At 35.8% G+C, this 10193-nt stretch overlaps 1 protein-coding gene across 1 annotated transcript in view; it reads left to right on the top strand.

Annotated features, from left to right (window-relative positions):
- Nucleotides 1-2044: 2044 nt before the first annotated feature.
- The window catches only part of LOC149798603 (uncharacterized), a 270356-nt gene continuing 262207 nt past the window's right edge, over nucleotides 2045-10193 (top strand). Inside the window, exon 1 of the mRNA XM_089957271.1 lies at nucleotides 2045-2420. The gene's annotated coding sequence lies outside the window, so the exon portion shown is untranslated. The remainder of the gene's footprint in view (nucleotides 2421-10193) is intronic.

Raw genomic sequence — 10193 nt, 5'->3', positions numbered from 1 at the left:
GTTTCATAATATACGGTACACGCGTGCTGTGTGCAAACATTTCGCTTTTAAACGATCGTGTACTATTGGTTTATTGTATAGCACTATTAATGATACGGGGAAAATTATAATTGAAACCAAGATTTTAGTAAATCAATAATGTTGCAATTTAGGTACATAGTAAACAAGGAAGAAGGAAGTGTTTTCATGAAACGAATTTGTCAAACGTATTTACGTATATAATAAAGCCACGGAATAAATGGGTTGAAAAATGAGCTTTTTGTGAAAGTAGAGAAGACTGGAGGAACCATCCGACACTAACAAAAGCTGAGGAAAGGAAATACATTTCACGAGAAAGAGACATTCAGGTATCTCACAGACACACACACACACACACACACACACACACACACACACACACAGAGTTGATGAGAGGTAACGGTGGAGTCGGCTTTGCTTAGAAATTGCTATCTGTAAACACTGTTTACCAGGTTGTACGACTGAATTTTTTGTATGACTCTCGAAAGGATGGACTATACGTTTACAGATCGACCTACCACTTACATTATCATTAGATTTGGAAGATTTACCAACATTTCAGGTCAAGATTAGTTTTACTAACACTACGAAAACAGCAGCTTTATCAAAACCCATTTACTTGAGGATCAGATTTTGAATTCGGTTAATGCGTGACAACAGATGAAAAGGGATTCAACGGACGGTTTTATCTACACGAAATTCTTGACCTATCTTTTTGGTTGCATGCAAAACAAAGAGGAATCTACGATAATCATTCTCTTCCAAGGCATCCTCTAAAAAAGGATAGACAGAAGGAGCTGGCTAAAATTATTAGGCCAGCACAACAACAAAAAAATGTGGTTTTAAAATTAGGGTAGGTTGGTAGCTTTATATATATATATATTATATATATATATATATATATATATATATATATATATATATATATATATATATATATATATATATATATATATATATATATATATATATATATTATAATGGTTAGTATATATAAAGTACTAAACCAGCTCAGTTAGATGCACTAATCAATTTCGTGGATTTTGAGGGGCTTTTTAAAAAAAAAAGTTATAATAATTAAAAAATTTAATTACGGGGGGGGGGGGGGCTAGGTCGGCAATGAAAAACAGAGACGGTCGGCCGACCGGACACGCACTTTTTTGCCTTTTTGAATATTATCCTCAAATTACCATCTCGGGTAGGATATTGAGAAAAAAAACTTAATTTACCATCTCGGGTAGGATATTGAGAATTAACCTTAGTTTACCATCTCGGGTAGGATATTGATAATTAACCTTAATTTACCATCTCGGGTAGGATATTGATAATTAACCTTAATTTACCATCTCGGGTCGGATATTGATAATTACCCCAAGTTACATCTCAAGTTCAACACTGCAAGGGGATAATTAATAATGCCTATTCTATTCTCTAGGGCATGCCATGATTGACTGAGCTAATCCTGTTTCTAAAAAGAAAGATTCGTCAGCCCAGAATTTTTTTTTTTTAAGATTTAGCAAATTTATTTATGGGTTAAAAAATAGGTTTTTATTTTGTAACTGTCAAAACAACAAGAGTTTGTACAGCTACGTCTTTATTGGAAAACCAGGAAATTATTTTGTGCAGTTGCTATTTATCATAGAGAAAGGAGCGGAATATCGATCATTACAAATATACTTATGCAGAACGGCGACCAGTGATATAACAGACAACGCAACTGCATGAGTTACCCAAAGGATATGGTACGGGGATGATTCGCGGCTGTTTCTATTTCTTCAAGAAGGAAGAGGTGTTCGTGTAATTTATGAAGACGTATAATTGTATGCATGTGTGTTCGTGGTGTTGGTAGATGAAAAGTGTTAAGTTAAACTCGTTTCAGTAATTTAAGACTGAGATGAACAGCGACTTAATTGTAAGTGATTTGAATATGCGTGCGTGGCTGAAACAACTTCAAAAAGTAGCTCTTTTCTGCTTAGTTTTAATTCATCTTAATTGATTTCAGCGATACAGATCCATCTGTTTTGTGGCAAAATATTACAGTGGGAAAAGAGGAAAATAATCGCGCCAAACGAGAGGAAAATTTGGCAGGCGTCCCAGAAGACTAGAGTGATCAATCAGATAGTAATGAGTTAGCGTTGTGGAAAGTTGGTAATCACAACAATTGCTTACACGGAGCATGTTACTCTTTTCGTGGTAGCGACGAAGGAAGAACTATTACGCTGCACAGAAGTGATCAACAGGCTTGACAAATGTGAGGATATCATGAAGGTGTCGATGATATCGTTTGGGCATGCAGTCATTACTACGGGACGACCCAACAAGGGTTACGGAGTTCATGCCGATGAGCCGGTGGATTTGTAATGATGTTAATATACACGGCGCTGACGGACAGATTACAGACTGTAAGTAATTCTATAAATATAAATTAGAAAGCACTTTTATCACCTGTTTATAATGAAATTATAAAATTGTTGGTTGCAGTTTGATTTAGTAGACTTTATTTAGTTCGACTACTAGTTTTTTTGAAGAATAAACACAATAAAAAGATTCCCACATTTTGTCACAAACAATTACACTGCAATAATATTGACGCTATATCACCAAATATTTTAGCGGTTTGATTTCCGCTATATTGCGGCAAAATAAAAATCAGCGCCCAAACACCCCCCCCCAAAAAAAGCGCCCAAAAGGCTATAAATAAATATATAAATAATCTATATCAAAGACAAGTTTAACTATGTACTTACCATTCAATTAATTCCGATTAATGCCCTCCCCCCCCCCCCCCCGCTGATACTGATTGATTTTTTGGTATAATTCGTCCATCAGTATGACCTAAGGTTCGGGGGTTTAATTTATCGTATTTCCATTTAAAATCCCATTAATTCTATTTTGACAACCGCCGAGGATAGATAAACCAAAAAATTTAAAATGCAAGTTTAAATTCATAGTAGTTATAGTTGTACAGTATTTATAGCACATTGCCATAACTTTCATCAATCTTGAATGTCTGTCGAAAGTAAGTGTCTATACAGTTACTTGTATGCACCCCCCTCGGGCATTTCGTATTCATTAGCATTTAAGACATTTAAAACGTTTCTGTTCTAAACGTTTGTGTGGCAGTTTTGTTTCTTCCATTTCATTGTTTGTTCCCTGATATGTGTTATATATGTACCCGTGATAGGTGTAATATATGTGCCCTTGATGTTTTATATATGTACCCGCGACAGTTTAAACCCAAATATTGGACCCTCGCTCAACAACTTTTAAGATTGTGATTTGAGTCAGTTTTCATTAATAGTAAACATTATTTACCTACCTCCGTGAAGTCGTACATCTAACAAATTCTCTGACAGTTACACTCTTTCTGCCTAACTTCCTGGATTTACGCTTTTCTATTATAATTATCCGTACGATCCTGTTGTAAAATGGCCGTTTTCCTGCTAAATTGGAGGTTCCTGAACTGCTATGGTAATCTGTCGCCAGTAGTATAAACTAAAACATTATATAGTCACACCTGCTTGAGAGGTCACCTCCATGAGGCAAGTACTTGTCTCAATGTTAATGCTCCCACCCTGATCATCACACGAAATATTTCAGACATAGGACTTCGAATGAGTTCATCAGAAACCATACATGATACTTTTTTAATTTGATTCTAACTGCTAGTAGATTATACATGTAATTATAGTCATGTAATCTAGGTACAAGAACAATTTTTCCAGCAAAACTAGACTAAGTCCAATGCTTTTACATTCGGTTTTTAGTTGACCCCGGTTCACATGTAGTTGTACGGTTCAGGTTACTCGTCGGTAACCTGATGATAATACATTAGCACTATGGTGTGAATATTTTTGTGCGAGTGCTTTCCTGAAGAGTTGGTTTCAAAATATTGACATTTTAGAAAATAAGAAACAAAAATAGTTTTTCTTGCGGCAGTTCAATAGATATTTTTACCTGCTTGTGCTAACGTGAACTTTTCATGACAGACTCCGTATGCTTAGCCTTCGATGTTGAAAGATCTAGGTTCGTGTATGTCGCAGGTGCAATGTCCCACACACGCTACGCAAAAAGACAGCTTTCACTTTGGTCCTCAGATTGAGATTTTACAATTCAGCGATAAAGACAGTCAAAACGATGGGAAATGGCCCAGTAGTGTCAACACTGAGCACATGGAAACCTGTATATTCTTGTTGTTGTTGTTATAGGGTTTAACGCCATTTTTCAGCTATACATGGCGGCCAGTATTAATGGTGGAGGAAGAACCCGGGTAAACCCCGGAAGAACCAACGACCCACGAGAAGCTACTGGCAAGCTTTCTCACATACCCACATTGGCTGAATCCGAGACTCGAACCCACGCAGACAGACGTGAGATGGCAATGATCCGTAACGGAGAGCGCTTTAGACCACTCGGCCACTCGGGGCCCCGTATATTCTTGTAAATAAGAGTTTAGGAATACTTCAGATTTGAGGAAATCCTCAAAATGCTATCAAAGATAAAGCAAGACTCTTATCAGGAGAGCCTAATATCCATCTTTCTTAAAACAAATCGGCCTATGTAATAGTACTTACTGAATCAATTACCGAGGTAATAACCCTTCGTACCTGAAATGAAGCGTACCCGCAAGCATTCAGACTAGGTAAAGGCTACCCTGTACACAAAGGTGGCAACAAAATATACCCCTCCGGTCACAACCTATATAAATCCCGCCTCCCTGTTTCCAAACTATTTGAAAATCATGCTACCCACTATTTTCGTGGTTTCTTTAGTAAGGATAGTCTTTTACACGCAACTCAATCAGATGTCCGAGCCCATCACTCTGTCGAGTTTTTCGTTAAACTTGCAGATAAATGGATAAATTATGTTAATATTATTGATATTACTGGAACACTATATCGTAATTTAAAGAAAGGACTGGATCTTGTGAACCACATTATTTTGGTTGTAAAAACTATCTGTATAGAAATGATCATATTAGATTCTCACTCGTGTGTGCGTGTGTGTGTGCGTGTGTGCGTGTGTGTGTGTGTGTGTGTGTGTGATGGTTTGGATAAAATCTCAATAATTTTGTACAATTGTTTCCGTTTCCGATTATAATGTCAGTCTTTAAACAGAATAACCCACTGCGTTCAACAAGGGTCTAATTTAGATCCCATTCTGTTTCTAATTTATACTATACATACATGATCATGCATCAAACACTCTCGTATCGTCTCTGACAGATATTCAACCATTCCATTCATGTAAACGTTCGAATAAACCAAAACAGAGGGGCGCAAGTCAGTTTTGAAATATACGCATCATAGAAATGTTCTTCGAAAATATTGCTATCCTTGTCACCAGTTTTTATGTCATATATTGTCACTATTATGCATGTATTTGTCACGAATATCTGCGTATTTTTATTTGTATATTTTTGTCATAATGTTTTTTGTTGTCCTGTAAATAGTTGCAGACCTTCTTATCTCTGAATAGTAGAAAAATGATGACCCTCAAACATTCGATCACCGGCTTTCTTTTAATTTGCCCCCACCCCCCATTCCCACCCCCCAAAAAACATGAACATGTTAGAGAGCATTAAAGTACATTGTCTCTGGAAAGTCGTAGTTATGCTATTGTACAAACATTTCCTGAAATGTATATTATGTTTTTCTTTCAATATTTGTCTGTTTTCCGTTTTGAAAAATTATAATAACAAACAAGGTACATACTGGCTCTTTACGTCAAATTATTCGAAGCTTTAACAACTTAAGACATATTAGTAGCATTACTAACCATTGCAACATTTAAGAACGGACGGTGCTAGATATAATAAAACACCAGTTCAGTCTCGTTTATGTAAACAGTACGACTTACAAGAGATATAATATGAACAACATTTTTCATGTATATTTGCAATATACATAAGGATTTAGCCGTTGGATGATCTGTCCTCTTTTGTTTATGGTTTGGAAGAAATGAGTAATGAAATAAAATTCATTTTTTTTTATATGGGCGAATGAAACTGATATATAATACTATAGTTTCTGCCCCCACCCCTTGGAAACGTATACCGCACGCACGTACACACACACACGCACACACACACACACACACTGATTTTAAAAACTAAAAGTTCCAAGGATTCAAAATAAAACCTACCCATTTCATGCATTGATTTATAATTTCTAGATCGATTGTCACCAAGTGGTTCCTGACAATGTCGTCGTGTTCGCGTTTCAAACCAAACGGAAGTTTTCAATGTAAACAGGACTCCGATGGCCAAGTGATTAGAGCGTCCGCCTCGGATGCGGGAGGTCGCGGGTTCGATCCCCGGCAGAGTAATAACAAAGACTTATAAATATGGTACTAACAGCTGCCTCGCTAGGCGCTCAGCATTAAGAGGTTAGTGTTAGGACTGGTCGGCCTGGTGTCAGGATAATGTGACTGGGTGGGACATCATGCTGAACTGTCACACTGCAGACATCGTAGCGATATGACTGAAATTTTTTTAAAGCTACGTTAAAAATCCAAATCACACACACCTACCTATAATGAAGAATCGACCTACAGTGATTCCACATATGCATGTAGAATTTATTTCACTATAAATGCAATAATATGGTTCTATTTGTGGGTAACAAGCAACATTAATACATCTTGTATACATCAAAGTGACTTTCGGCAGGATATTGAAAAGAATTGTCAGAGACAACTACAACCCAAGTTGTATGGGGTGGGGGTGCAGTGTGTAGAATGTGTAGATTTGGCTGTGCTAAGATGAGTGTTTTCTGTTTGGTTAATAACTGTACAATCAGATATATAAGTGTATGTAATTTAGCATTCATAGAGTAATTATGATCAGCAATGTGATATTCCTAGTTGTGTTTAGAAACATTATGCTTCAGATAGGATCACTTACGTCTCTACCACCATGCTTAAAGCGCGATGACCCCTCATGATTTTGTGTCCAACCAGTTTCATTCAGTGAATATTTTGGAACTTCATTGTTTGTATTTTAATTGCCTTTTACATACCATACATTATTTTTAAATGACATGTGTTCTGTGGAAATTTCATGTAATTTCTGTAATTTAAATCTTCTTTATGTAGTAATACATGCATATATAGATGGTCGCCTTGACATTTTGCTCATTTATAATGCATGCTATGACAAGGCGGATAATATATTTCAATCTAAAGTTGACAATTGATAAATGGTGAATGTAAAAAAGGTAACTTTTGATTAGACATATTTATTTAAATACTTTTTCTGATTTTCTGAAATGAAACTCAAACAATAAAATGTTGCCTGAAAATGTCTCATTACTATCCTTGGTGCAAATGAACTTGTTATACGATTTAATAATACTCAGTGATGTAATCTTTGCCAAGCAGAATGGTGCGCAATGCTTATTTATGCATTGACCTATTTCTAGGTCTGTCGAGTAAATTAAAGGTGGATATTGGACTGACGGTACTAATGAGCTGGAAAAATGGGAACAAGCCTGCAAATGGGTTAAGATAAAATGGAATATACAAGGGTGTGGCTAGCCAGCGTTGGTTAATAAGGAATTGAAGATTTTATGAAAATGATCTTTTAAGAGCTTATCCCAGTTGTAACTAGGACAAGAGACACGTTGCTTTATTGGCTGAATTTCAGTCTCAGACTTGAGTTTGAAAGACTCATTACAGAAACCAGCACCTGACTCTTTGGTGTGATATTGAAAGAATATATTTCAAACACACGGAGATCCAGAAAATGATGCTGGTGATATGGTGTCTCTACACAGAAGCTGCCATCAAGGATATGTCTATAGTGACATTTTAGAAATTTTAGGTTGTTGAATTTTCAATATCCTGTTGTTTTGCATAAGTTTACTATGGGAACTGAATTAGTACCGTGAGTCACTTATGGTCTGGACATACAGTGAAGGTAAAAACTTGTCGTCTGCATCCACTGTATGCAGTGTCTACTTCTAACATTCTTCCCCCACCCCAAAAAAATAAAATATGAGGGAATTTATGTTCTTATATCTCAATGTTACGGAAATTTACGGAATTGTCCGAAGCCTACAGAGCACTATCAATTACATCACTCATGTTTGTGAGCAACACATACCCACCCACGCAAACAGCGTTAGTGTTGAATGTTCCCTTAGGTTTGAAAAGCGAAGGTGACAATTTTAAGGGACGCTTGGTTGTTGTCGAAATAGAAATTATAAATCAATAAATAAAATGAGTAAGTTTTGTACATTTGCTATATCCTTGATGTTTTCGTTCAAAAAAAATCAGTAAGGAGGACAAGCTGCCGAGATAGGAGTGGGTGGGTGGCGAGAAACTATAGTAGTACAGCAGTTCTTGTCTCCCTTTTTGTTCAGAGTTGTGTGTTTTGTTTAACTTTTTCTATGTTTGATATGTTTGTATTGTTCTCGGCTATAATCCACTGTTCATAATTGATGGCTGAATATACGTTGAACTTTGAACTCGGCGTTAAACAGCCAGTGCCTTGAGATCCAGTAGGTCAAAATTTAAAATAAATAAATAAACGAAATTCTGTCTTCAGGAAGGATGCAGGTGTAATTGCAAGCATATTATATAGAAATTTAACCCCTCCCCCTAAGATCGTTACACACTTACATACAGTAAATCCTACCGAGATACATTACGTTAATTATCTTCACATGTTTTGAAGTGGGTCGTAAAATGTGAGATTGCAGCACGAATTCAAACTCAAATACAGCGACAAATAAGTAATTTTGTTTTAATTTTTACATTTCGGGTGGGTTTTCCAACTTTACGGCACAAATTACCATTGATGATATCTGAGATACCTTCTGCAACTTTATCTTCAAAGAAATCGGCATCAAAACAGTATCATTTTAGCGATAATTGAAGGAAGTACACTGATGTGCTATGCGCATAAAAGTTGCTTATTACCAATATGTCAAATGTAGTTTCGTTTGAATGAACTGTTACTTTACGATCACCATTTCTTTTACCATTAAAAACTGTAGCATAACAATAACCAGATATCCTCCTATTTTTAGATTTCAACATACAGTAATGGTGAATTATACAAAATAAAGTACAACGTATTTCATGCACCGTTTAAACTCGCTTATGAGTCCAACTGCAAACTGCACAGACACAGATCTGTCGGCGCATAATGTTCCGACAGATCTGGGTCTATGCAGTTTGCTAGGAGTAATCAGTAGAAGAAAAAAAAACATAGACCTTGCTATGTAGGCGCATTATGCTACGGCAGATCAGTATCTTTGTTGTTAGCAGTTTGGCTGTGTCAGTCTTCACATAAATACGTTCTGTACTGAATTAAAATAAGTTCTTAGTTACGTGTTTAGGCTCTAATAAACAGTAACAAAAGAAAGAGTGAAAACAGCAAACTTTGAAAAATTTAACAAATAATTTATTTCCCTAGAAAAAAAAAGCAATGAAAAAATAGGAGCTTGCGGTTTTAAGAATCAAATCCAAAAATAATCCAAGAATAATCCACGAATTAAATTTTAGAAGTCTAGTAATGAAACGTTCTAATGAATTCAAGTTCGAGTCCCGACGAAAATTCCAAAATGGAAGGCGATTACGTATACTGTAGCCTTCATATTACAGATGTGACTACAGTTCTTTTTTAATCCACAAACAATATTCCGGTGTTTGAATTTCTAAATAAAATTTAAAGAAATGTCTTTTTCCAAGAATTGAATATGACAACTAAAATATTTCCATGAAAAAGAATTAATCTTTTAGAATCCAAATAATCTGAATAAAAGTTAAAATGTAACACCAAACTGGTGACAACGAAACACCTTCCAGTGTCCAAAGTAAAAACCCAGCTAAGATTATGTCTCTATAAACAAAGGTTATATAGTCAAATAATGTGCAAAACAGATACCCGTATGAGGGTCACGTGATCACATTCCAGAACAGTTTAGAAGGTATCTACATTTCTAAGGTCACGTATTCCAGTACAGCCTCGTTTTCACTATTATCATTCACACATTAAGAATGAATTAAAAAAAAAAAGAAGTTGTTTACTTGATTCTCAATCAAGGCCAGGAACTAGGTCAGCAAAAGATACAAAGTTCGGTGTTTACGACTAAACAATCAGGTCAAACTAATTTCTGGAAAGTATCAAATTCCTAGTAGACAAAATTACATTACTTTTACATGTAATG

This window comes from Sinohyriopsis cumingii, chromosome 5 (assembly GCF_028554795.1).
Source record: "Sinohyriopsis cumingii isolate HCF-2022 chromosome 5, ASM2855479v2, whole genome shotgun sequence".
Lineage (NCBI taxonomy): Eukaryota > Metazoa > Mollusca > Bivalvia > Unionida > Unionidae > Sinohyriopsis > Sinohyriopsis cumingii.
Note: the sequence above shows the minus strand (reverse complement) of the source record. Positions and strands in the feature narration are given on the sequence as shown.